Here is a 9,318-nt window from a genome sequence, read left to right on the forward strand (position 1 = left end):
GCATAAATTAAGAAACTCTATAATCTTTTTAAAGGACAGGCACATTTGTTTTATAAGAAAAAATAAATTAAAATCAAGTAAACATTTTCTTCCTGTAAACCAGGGGCAGGCACATCAGCAGCAATAATACCGTAAACAAACATGTATATCCAAAACAAAACGTATTGGCTTCCATGTTATTTAAATCTTACCGAGGCCAGCCAAACTGGTTTCATTTAACTGTCCGACGTGCTTTCTCTTTAAATGTTCGTGCATCACAGAGGTGCTGCCGTGATGCACAAGGACTGCTTTACAAACCATGCAGGTAATCTTTTTATTCGCCGTAGCAGGCTAAAATGCTCCCAAACTTTATGCCTGTTTCACACATACTCAGTCTGCATTGCGTCTACAGTCCGTGTGCGTTACGTATGCGGTGCAGAAGCAGCACGGACTCGTTTTGCGCTCACACAGAACGCGTTTACAGTCCGTACATTGTGAACGTTGTAATCCGTTAACATGGGTGTGGAAAAAAAATACGCACTGCAGACGGAGTATGTGTGAAACGGGCGTGTTTTGGTACGCGCAGCTGCTGCATTCAGTGCATTGGACGCCGCCATTTCTGTATGTTATCGCTCAGCATAGAAGCTAATGCCTATGTGCGACTCTCGGCAGAGAGATGCCTCACTCGGTCGGAGAAAACATGTCTGGCGACAACATCGACAATGAAATTCATTGTCGACTATTTCTATTATCGATTTTTGTCGACAACGTCGACGAATCGTTGCAGCCCTACAGTGCACAGAGATTTTGTGTATAGCGGCTATTCAAAATGGTAATTACTTGCACTTATCCTGATTGTTCAAACCGATTGAAAGCTAAAAATTACGTTTGCGCAAACTCATCCAGGACTGCTGACTGTTCACCGATTTCCCCTTACGACGTTTGCGTATACTACGCCAGTGAGCGTACACATGAAATGAGCCGGAGGTTGAGCTCACACTCAGGACAGATGGACGTGGCTGTGTATCAAAGGTAAAAAATTATATAAATACTGTTCAGTTTCTCACAAAAAAAACACTATTGTTTTGTGTCTTAGGACATCAATGTATCGTCATGAGACGCAGGGTGTAATTTGGATTTGTCTGTGCATGTTTTTTTTTTTTTACTTTTAAAGGTAAAACCAAGCACTAAGCCCATCCACTGTTATTATGTGGCTGACAGACTGCAAGGGTTTGAGTTAAATATCTGAAGAAACAAAGTCACCTACATCTTGGATGCCCTGTGTGTTTAGTTTTTTTTTGTTTTTGGTAAAAAGATTTGGTAACCACTGACTGTCCTTTAAAGAGCATCTCTTCAAAGTTATAAACCTACTTGTTCAAAATAATGTAAAAGTTAATACTTTTTTTAACCTGTATTTGACCTAATATTTACTGAAACCTTCAAACATTTGAACAGGAAATAAATGGGAAACAATTAGAAGCATCAGCAACGATACATTTGTGCTTACAGTGCAGACAGTCACTTGTGCATTCTAGACATCCTCTGTACTCCTCCGTCTCTTGTTCCAATTTTGAGAGATCCCCATCAGCTTCTTGCCAATCATTTCAGCTTTCTTAAGAACCTCTGCAAAACAAATTTGTTTAAATATACTGAATATGCAAGATCAAATTACAAATAGCATTTTTGTGCTTGACTGAATTAGGCTAATGCTTAAAATGAAAATAATTTTGTCAAAAAGATGACATAAAATAAGGAAACTGCCCTCACCTACAGAAAGGAAAACAACAGAGTAAAAAACAAGCTGTACAGATTCTATTCCAATAGACAGGTTTTCTAGGATGTGTTTAGTAAATTGTTAAAAAAAATGTAACTTACATGTTAAAACAACATATTAAAGAAAAACAACTATTACTCAGGATAATACTAAAAATAATAATAATTATAAAAATAATTCTAAATTGTCATAGAATTGGAGTGTCATTGGAGGGGCATTAGGGAAATCAATAGAGAATTACTGTTCATTCATTCAAACTAATTAAATTTTTTATTGATACAATCAGTTTATGAAGCATAAATATGCAATGTGTTTTAAAGGACCACTTCAATTATTGTTATGAGTTAACATTTAGAAAATAATAATAATAATAACAACAAAAATGATAATACATTTTTTTATCAAGACTTTGTCATTTTACTATTAGGCAGATTCTCGCATTTATATTCTATGTCCATGGATGGAATCGACCAACAAAATAATGCTTAAAGGGATAGTTCACCCAAAAATGAAAATTTGTTTATCTGCTTACCCCCAATGCATCCAAGATGTAGGTGACTTTGTTTCCTAAGAAAAACACAAACAGAGATTTTTAACGAAAACCGGTGCAGTCTGCCAGCCTTATCATGGACGTGGATGGGCACCAAACCTTTAAAAGTAAACAAAAACATGCACAGACAAATCCAAATTACACCCTGCGGCTTGTGACGATACATTGATGTCTTAAGACACGAAAAGATCGTTTTTTGCGAGAAACTGAACAGTATTTATATCATTTTTTACCTTTGATACACAGCCACGTCCATCTGTCCTGAGCACGAGTTTGGCATCAGTTACGTTACATGTGCTCGCGCTCAGGCGAAGAATACGCAAACGCCGTAAGGGGAAATCAGTACAAGTCCCGGATGAGTTTTAAATCGGTTTGAACAATCAGGATACGCGCAAGTAATTACCATTTTGAATAGCCGCTATAGCCACAATCTCTGAGCACTGTGGAAACAATGAGTGTTGTATTCATGCGACAGATCGCTTCCGGTGTTTGTGTATACTATGCCAGAGCGCTACACGAATAACGATCCCGATGATGAGCCCGTGCTCAGGACAGATGGACGTGGCTGTGTATCAAAGGTAAAAAATGATATAAAAACTGTTCAGTTTCTAACAAAAATCGATCGTTTCGTGTCTTAGGACATCAATGTATCATCACGAGCCGCAGGGTGTAATTTGGATTTGTCTGTGCATGTTTTTGTTTACTTTTAAAGGTTTGGTGCCCATCCACGTCCATGATAAGGCTGGCAGACCGCACCAGTTTTCGTTAAAAATCTTCGTTTGTGTTTTTCTGAGGAAACAAAGTCACCTACATCTTAGATGCATTTGGGGTAAGCAGATAAACATCAAATTTTCATTTTTGGGTGAACTATCCCTTTTAAGTATTTTTTATTATTATTAATATTATTAATGCTGATGATTTATGAGTGATTTAAAATAGAAATTTTAAAATATTCTTCTTTGTGCCGTTGGAAAACAACTGAGTTGATCACAAATTTGGACCATTCTTAAATTTCCAGGATGGATCGACTTAAGGGTTACAGTTTTAATAACATAAGTTAGAGCTCTTAGATAAACTAAAATACTAAAACTTTTTTTTTTTTTTTTTACTACCTGAAGATTTAACAAAAAAATATATAATAATAAAATAAAAAATAAAATAACACGTAATTGTAGGTTCTGGCAAATTAATTTTTAGAGTCAATTTAGAATTCAAATCATTACACATAATTCAGAATCCTAACTGCACACTGTATTAAGTAAATTATGTAAAAACAAATTTAAATAGGACATAAAAGTAAATTAAAAAGTACATTTTATTAAATTACATCAAATCAAAACTTTGCAAATAGTTAATAAATCCATACCAGAAGTTCTAGTGGAGTGTAGCAGATAAAGAAGAGCCCTCCACTATATTGCCAGTAATCAGCTGAATCCTCAGTCGGTCTGGGGTGGGCTGATAAGTCCTTAAAAATAAAGATTTCACTTTTAAAATTCTTTTGAACTCTTATACAAAATGTTTTTCAATCGTACCAACATTTGCCACTATAAATCATTCAGAAAACATGAACAGTCAGCTTTGAGACTGTTAGTTATTATATAATTAAAAATGTAAGAATATGCCTAACTCATGGCAATCCAAAAAGAAAAAATATGAATCCCCAAAAAGACACTGGATTCACAACAATAGACTCTTTTTATAAATGTATCAAAACAAGGTAAACACAATTGTAGCTTAAAAATGTGTGCACCCAAATCAAACCAAAACTTAACATAATTTTACCTGCAGCTGCATTTATCCAGACCCATTTAAGGCTCATGAAGGACTCATAATATTTTTTGTAGTGAAACAACTAAAGGACTGATGATGGTAGCATGTTCTCCGTATTTGTTATCTCAGATGAAGAAAGACAAAAGAATAAAAAAGTTAGTCATATTGATAATCAGTGGGGCAAATGTCTTACAAATGTATTTTTGATTATGAGAAGAACCATACTTTTATATTTTAATCCCATGAAAGATTTAGAATCAAAGATTAAAAATAATGTTATTGGTAGCAGTTTGTGTTTTATAGTTAGATTCCTGTGTTTCCGAGCTTTAATAGCACTTTCATCACTGTACTCATTGCTCCTTCTCATGCATTGCGTTTAAATTAGCTGACAACATTCATAGCCTATCTATAACACATAGCAATATCAGGGGCTACAAATACGTGCTAATATGCTAATCGCGATTAGCATCTGGTGTAACATCTTTGATGAAGCACAGATGCAAGTCATAGTGCGTCTGTTACTTCATGTGGAATTTACACAGAAAGAACATAAAGCTAGAAAGACTAAAATATGTTCCCTTACCTGATATCAGCAATCTGCTTGCAGGACCTCACAGATCCAGTCCGGTCTTCCTCTGTGTTCACATTCCAGCTTTTGTTCTCCACATGTCACAACGCGAGTTAATTTAAAATAAAAATGTAACAAACTAACGTATTTTCAAACTTGACCAGTAAAGGCGCGCACAGTTGTCATTGGCCAGTTACTTGTCAGATGGCAGTCAGCTTAACCAATCATGATCCCTCCAGCAAGGTTATACAACCAGCGTGGTAATGGCAAGATAAAGATTTTTTTAAAGAAATATGTGTGTTTAGTGTTATTTGTAGGCTGTATTATTTTAATAGTTGTTCAAAAATTGTTTTCAGTGTATGAAATAAAAATGCAGTTGTAGCCATTCACAAAATTGTAGGTCCACAAAATCAAAACAAAGATATTGATTCAAAATACATACACTATATAGCCAAAAGTACCCTTCTAATGAACAGGTTTGACTACTTTAGTAATTTCCATGAGTACAAATCTTAATGTTTAAGCATAAAATTATATTCTAGGGAATTAATTTTAATAGCAACAGTTTTAACATAACAATGCCTTTGTGTATAAGGCAAGGTTCAAATTGAAATGATTGATTCAGTCAGTGTGGAAGAACTTGACTGGTCTGCATAAAGCCAAGTCTAAATCCCAGTTGAACACCTCGGTGTGACTTTAAATGCAGACATTGAGCCAAAAAGTTATCACCAAACACCAATGACTTGTACATATCGGTACAGTCATTTTGGACAAATCCAAAACTTTTTCAACAGAGATGGAAATACAATTTTTAAATAGGCTACATTAATTATGTTCCCATTTTTGTTGCCACAGTTTTAGAAGTGCCTATTTCTGTTTTAAAGAAGGGGTGTCCTAATACTTTTGTCCATGTGGTGTTTGTACAAGTCATTGGTGTTTGGCGATGAGTTTTTGGCTCAAGGTCATTTAAAAATAAGTCCAGAGGTGTTCAACTGGGATTAGGACTTGGCTTTATGCAGACCAGTCAAGTTCTTCCACACTGACTGAATCCGTCATTTCGGTTTGAACCTTGCCTTATACACAAAGGCATTGTCATCTTACAATTGAAGAGGCTCCTGTCCAAACTGTTGCTATAAAATTAGAAGCACACAATTCCCTATAATATAATTTTATGCTTAAACATTAAGTTTGTTCTAATGGAAATTACTAAAGTAGTCAAACCTGTTCATTAGAAGGGAGAAAATACTGGCAATAGTGTATCATGTAAAAAAAAAAAAATCAACTTTGATTTACAAGTATTTTTGTTAACCCTTTTCAATCATTTAGCAAACCATTTTATAACTTTGATGGTTTGTCATGTGCTGGGACATAAAATAAAAAAAAGCTAATGATACATTTCAGAAACATAAAATTCCATAATATCTTTCTTTACTTGGGCTATTTTATTATATGAACTTACAAAATTTAAAAGAATATCTCTAGAAATGCATTTGTCACTCCGACTGACCATAAAACTGGGGGAGTTTCACTAAATCAGGGCACATGACAAGCTGCTAGAGGGTTTGATTTCTTCTACCCGTCTCAAAGCGATTACAATCCAAATATGTTATCCCATTATTTAGAGATAATTAGTAATCTCTAACCTTTTCATTAAAGTGCACAGTTTTCCTTATTTTTTTCTTATATAAAAACATCTATTGTGATAAGCATTGTGCTGTAACTCACAAAATCAGACCACTAAAAACTGACACTTTGAATATGTAATGTCCTATGAGTGTACAGGTCATTTGCCCAATTTCAGATATCAAAAGACATGTGCTATGCAGGACATTTTTGACCACACCCAGGTTTGACCTGGTTTGCCTGTACCAGCTGGGTTCTTCAGCTCCAAAATTCTGCTATCATTACCTCACCTTAAGTTGTACTAAACCTGTATTAATTTTTTCTGTGTAATAAAAACAATATACACAAATATTTTGGGAAATTATCTTAACAAAAAGTTTCTGGCCCCCAATGACTTCCATAGCCTTTTTATTTATTAATTTTTATTTCCCAAGATGTGTCCAGCAACTGGCTTCCAACATTCTTTAAAATAACTATTTCAAAAATAATTTAGATAATGTTCAACAGAAGAAAGACTTCATGCAGGTTTTGAACAGAGAATGAGCAAATGACGACAGAATTGTGACGATTGTCTTGCTGAGTTTAGTTCTAACTCTAACCAAACACGGCTCTAACCAAAAGCTAATCATAATGCTCCAAACTATTTGTAAATTAGACACAGTCATGTTTGATTAGGGTTAGAATCATATTTGGTTTGGCCAAGAGGACCCCATGTCCCTTATGAAAATTTATAATGGTTTTACAATGAAAAAAAAATATAAGTATTGTAGTTATTTTTTGGTAACTATCAATTAACTATGTGGGTACTACCTTGGCCCCATGTAGGCAGACTGTATGGGATTGATTGAGTTTGCCCATGCCAAACCCATATGGTTTATCAAAGCGGGCCCCATATGTGTTTCCCCATTCTGAACCCATATAGACGTTAACTATCTGGGTACTACATTGGCCCCATGTAGGCAGACTGTATGGGACTGATTGAGTTTGCCCATGCCAAACCCATATGGTTTATCAAAGCGGGCCCCATATGTGTTTCCCCATTCTGAACCCATATAGACGTTAACTATCTGGGTACTACATTGGCCCCATGTAGGCAGACTGTATGGGACTGATTGAGTTTGCCCATGCCAAACCCTTTTGGTTTATCAAACCGGGCCCCATATGTGTTTCCCCATTCTGAACCCATATAGACATTAACTATCTGGGTACTACATTGGCCCCATGTAGGCAGACTGTATGGGATTGATTGAGTTTGCCCATGCCAAACCCATATGGTTTATCAAAGTGGGCCCCATATGTGTTTCCCCATTCTGAACCCATATAGACGTTAACTATCTGGGTACTACATTGGCCCCATGTAGGCAGACTGTATGGGATTGATTGAGTTTGCCCATGCCAAACCCATATGGTTTATCAAACCGGGCCCCATATGTGTTTCCCCATTCTGAACCCATATAGACGTTAACTATCTGGGTACTACATTGGCCCCATGTAGGCAGCCTGTATGGGATTGATTGAATTTGCCCATGCCAAACCCATATGGTTTATCTAACCGGGCCCCATATGTGTTTCCCCATTCTGAACCCATATAGACGTTAACTATCTGAGTACTACATTGGCCCCATGTAGGCAGCCTGTATGGGATTGATTGAATTTGCCCATGCCAAACCCATATGGTTTATCTAACCGGGCCCCATATGTGTTTCCCCATTCTGAACCTATATAGACGTTAACTATCTGGGTACTACATTGGCCCCATGTAGGCAGACTGTATGGGATTGATTGAGTTTGCCCATGCCAAACCCATATGGTTTATCAAAGTGGGCCCCATATGTGTTTCCCCATTCTGAACCCATATAGACGTTAACTATCTGGGTACTACATTGGCCCCATGTAGGCAGACTGTATGGGATTGATTGAGTTTGCCCATGCCAAACCCATATGGTTTATCAAAGTGGGCCCCATATGTGTTTCCCCATTCTGAACCCACATAGACGTTAACTATCTGAGTACTACCTTGGCCCCATGTAGGCAGCCTGTATGGGATTGATTGAGTTTGCCCATGCCAAACCCATATGGTTTATCAAACCGGGCCCCATATGTGTTTCCCCATTCTGAACCCATGTAGACGTTAACTATCTGGGTACTACCTTGGCCCCATGTAGGCAGCCTATATGGGATTGATTGAGTTTACCCATGCCAAACCCATATGGTTTATCAACGTGGGCCCCATATGTGTTTCCCCGTTTTGAACCCATATAGATGGTAACTGTCTGGGTACTACATTGGCCCCATGTAGGCAGACTGTATGGGATTAATTTGAGTTTGCCCATGCCAAACCCAGATGGTTTATCAAAGTGGGCCCCATATGTTTTTCCCCATTCTGAACCCATATAGACGTTAACTATCTGGGTACTACATTGGCCCCATGTAGGCAGACTGTATTGGACTGATTGTGTTTGCCCATGCCAAACCCTTTTGGTTTATCAAACCGGGCCCCATATGTGTTTCCCCATTCTGAACCCATATAGACGTTAACTATCTGGGTACTACATTGGCCCCATGTAGGAAGACTGTATGGGATTGATTGAGTTTGCCCATGCCAAACCCATATGGTTTATCAAAGTGGGCCCCATATGTGTTTCCCCATTCTGAACCCATATAGACGTTAACTATCTGGGTACTACATTGGCCCCATGTAGGCAGACTGTATGGGATTGATTGAGTTTGCCCATGCCAAACCCATATGGTTTATCAAAGTGGGCCCCATATGTGTTTCCCCATTCTGAACCCATATAGACGTTAACTATCTGAGTACTACCTTGGCCCCATGTAGGCAGCCTGTATGGGACTGATTGAGTTTGCCCATGCCAAACCCATATGGTTTATCAAACCGGGCCCCATATGTGTTTCCCCATTCTGAACCCATGTAGACGTTAACTATCTGGGTACTACCTTGGCCCCATGTAGGCAGCCTATATGGGATTGATTGAGTTTACCCATGCTAAACCCATATGGTTTATCAACGTGGGCCCCATATGTGTTTCCCCGTTT

The sequence above is a fragment of the Garra rufa genome, chromosome 2 (assembly GCF_049309525.1).
Source record: "Garra rufa chromosome 2, GarRuf1.0, whole genome shotgun sequence".
NCBI classification, from domain to species: Eukaryota; Metazoa; Chordata; class Actinopteri; order Cypriniformes; family Cyprinidae; genus Garra; species Garra rufa.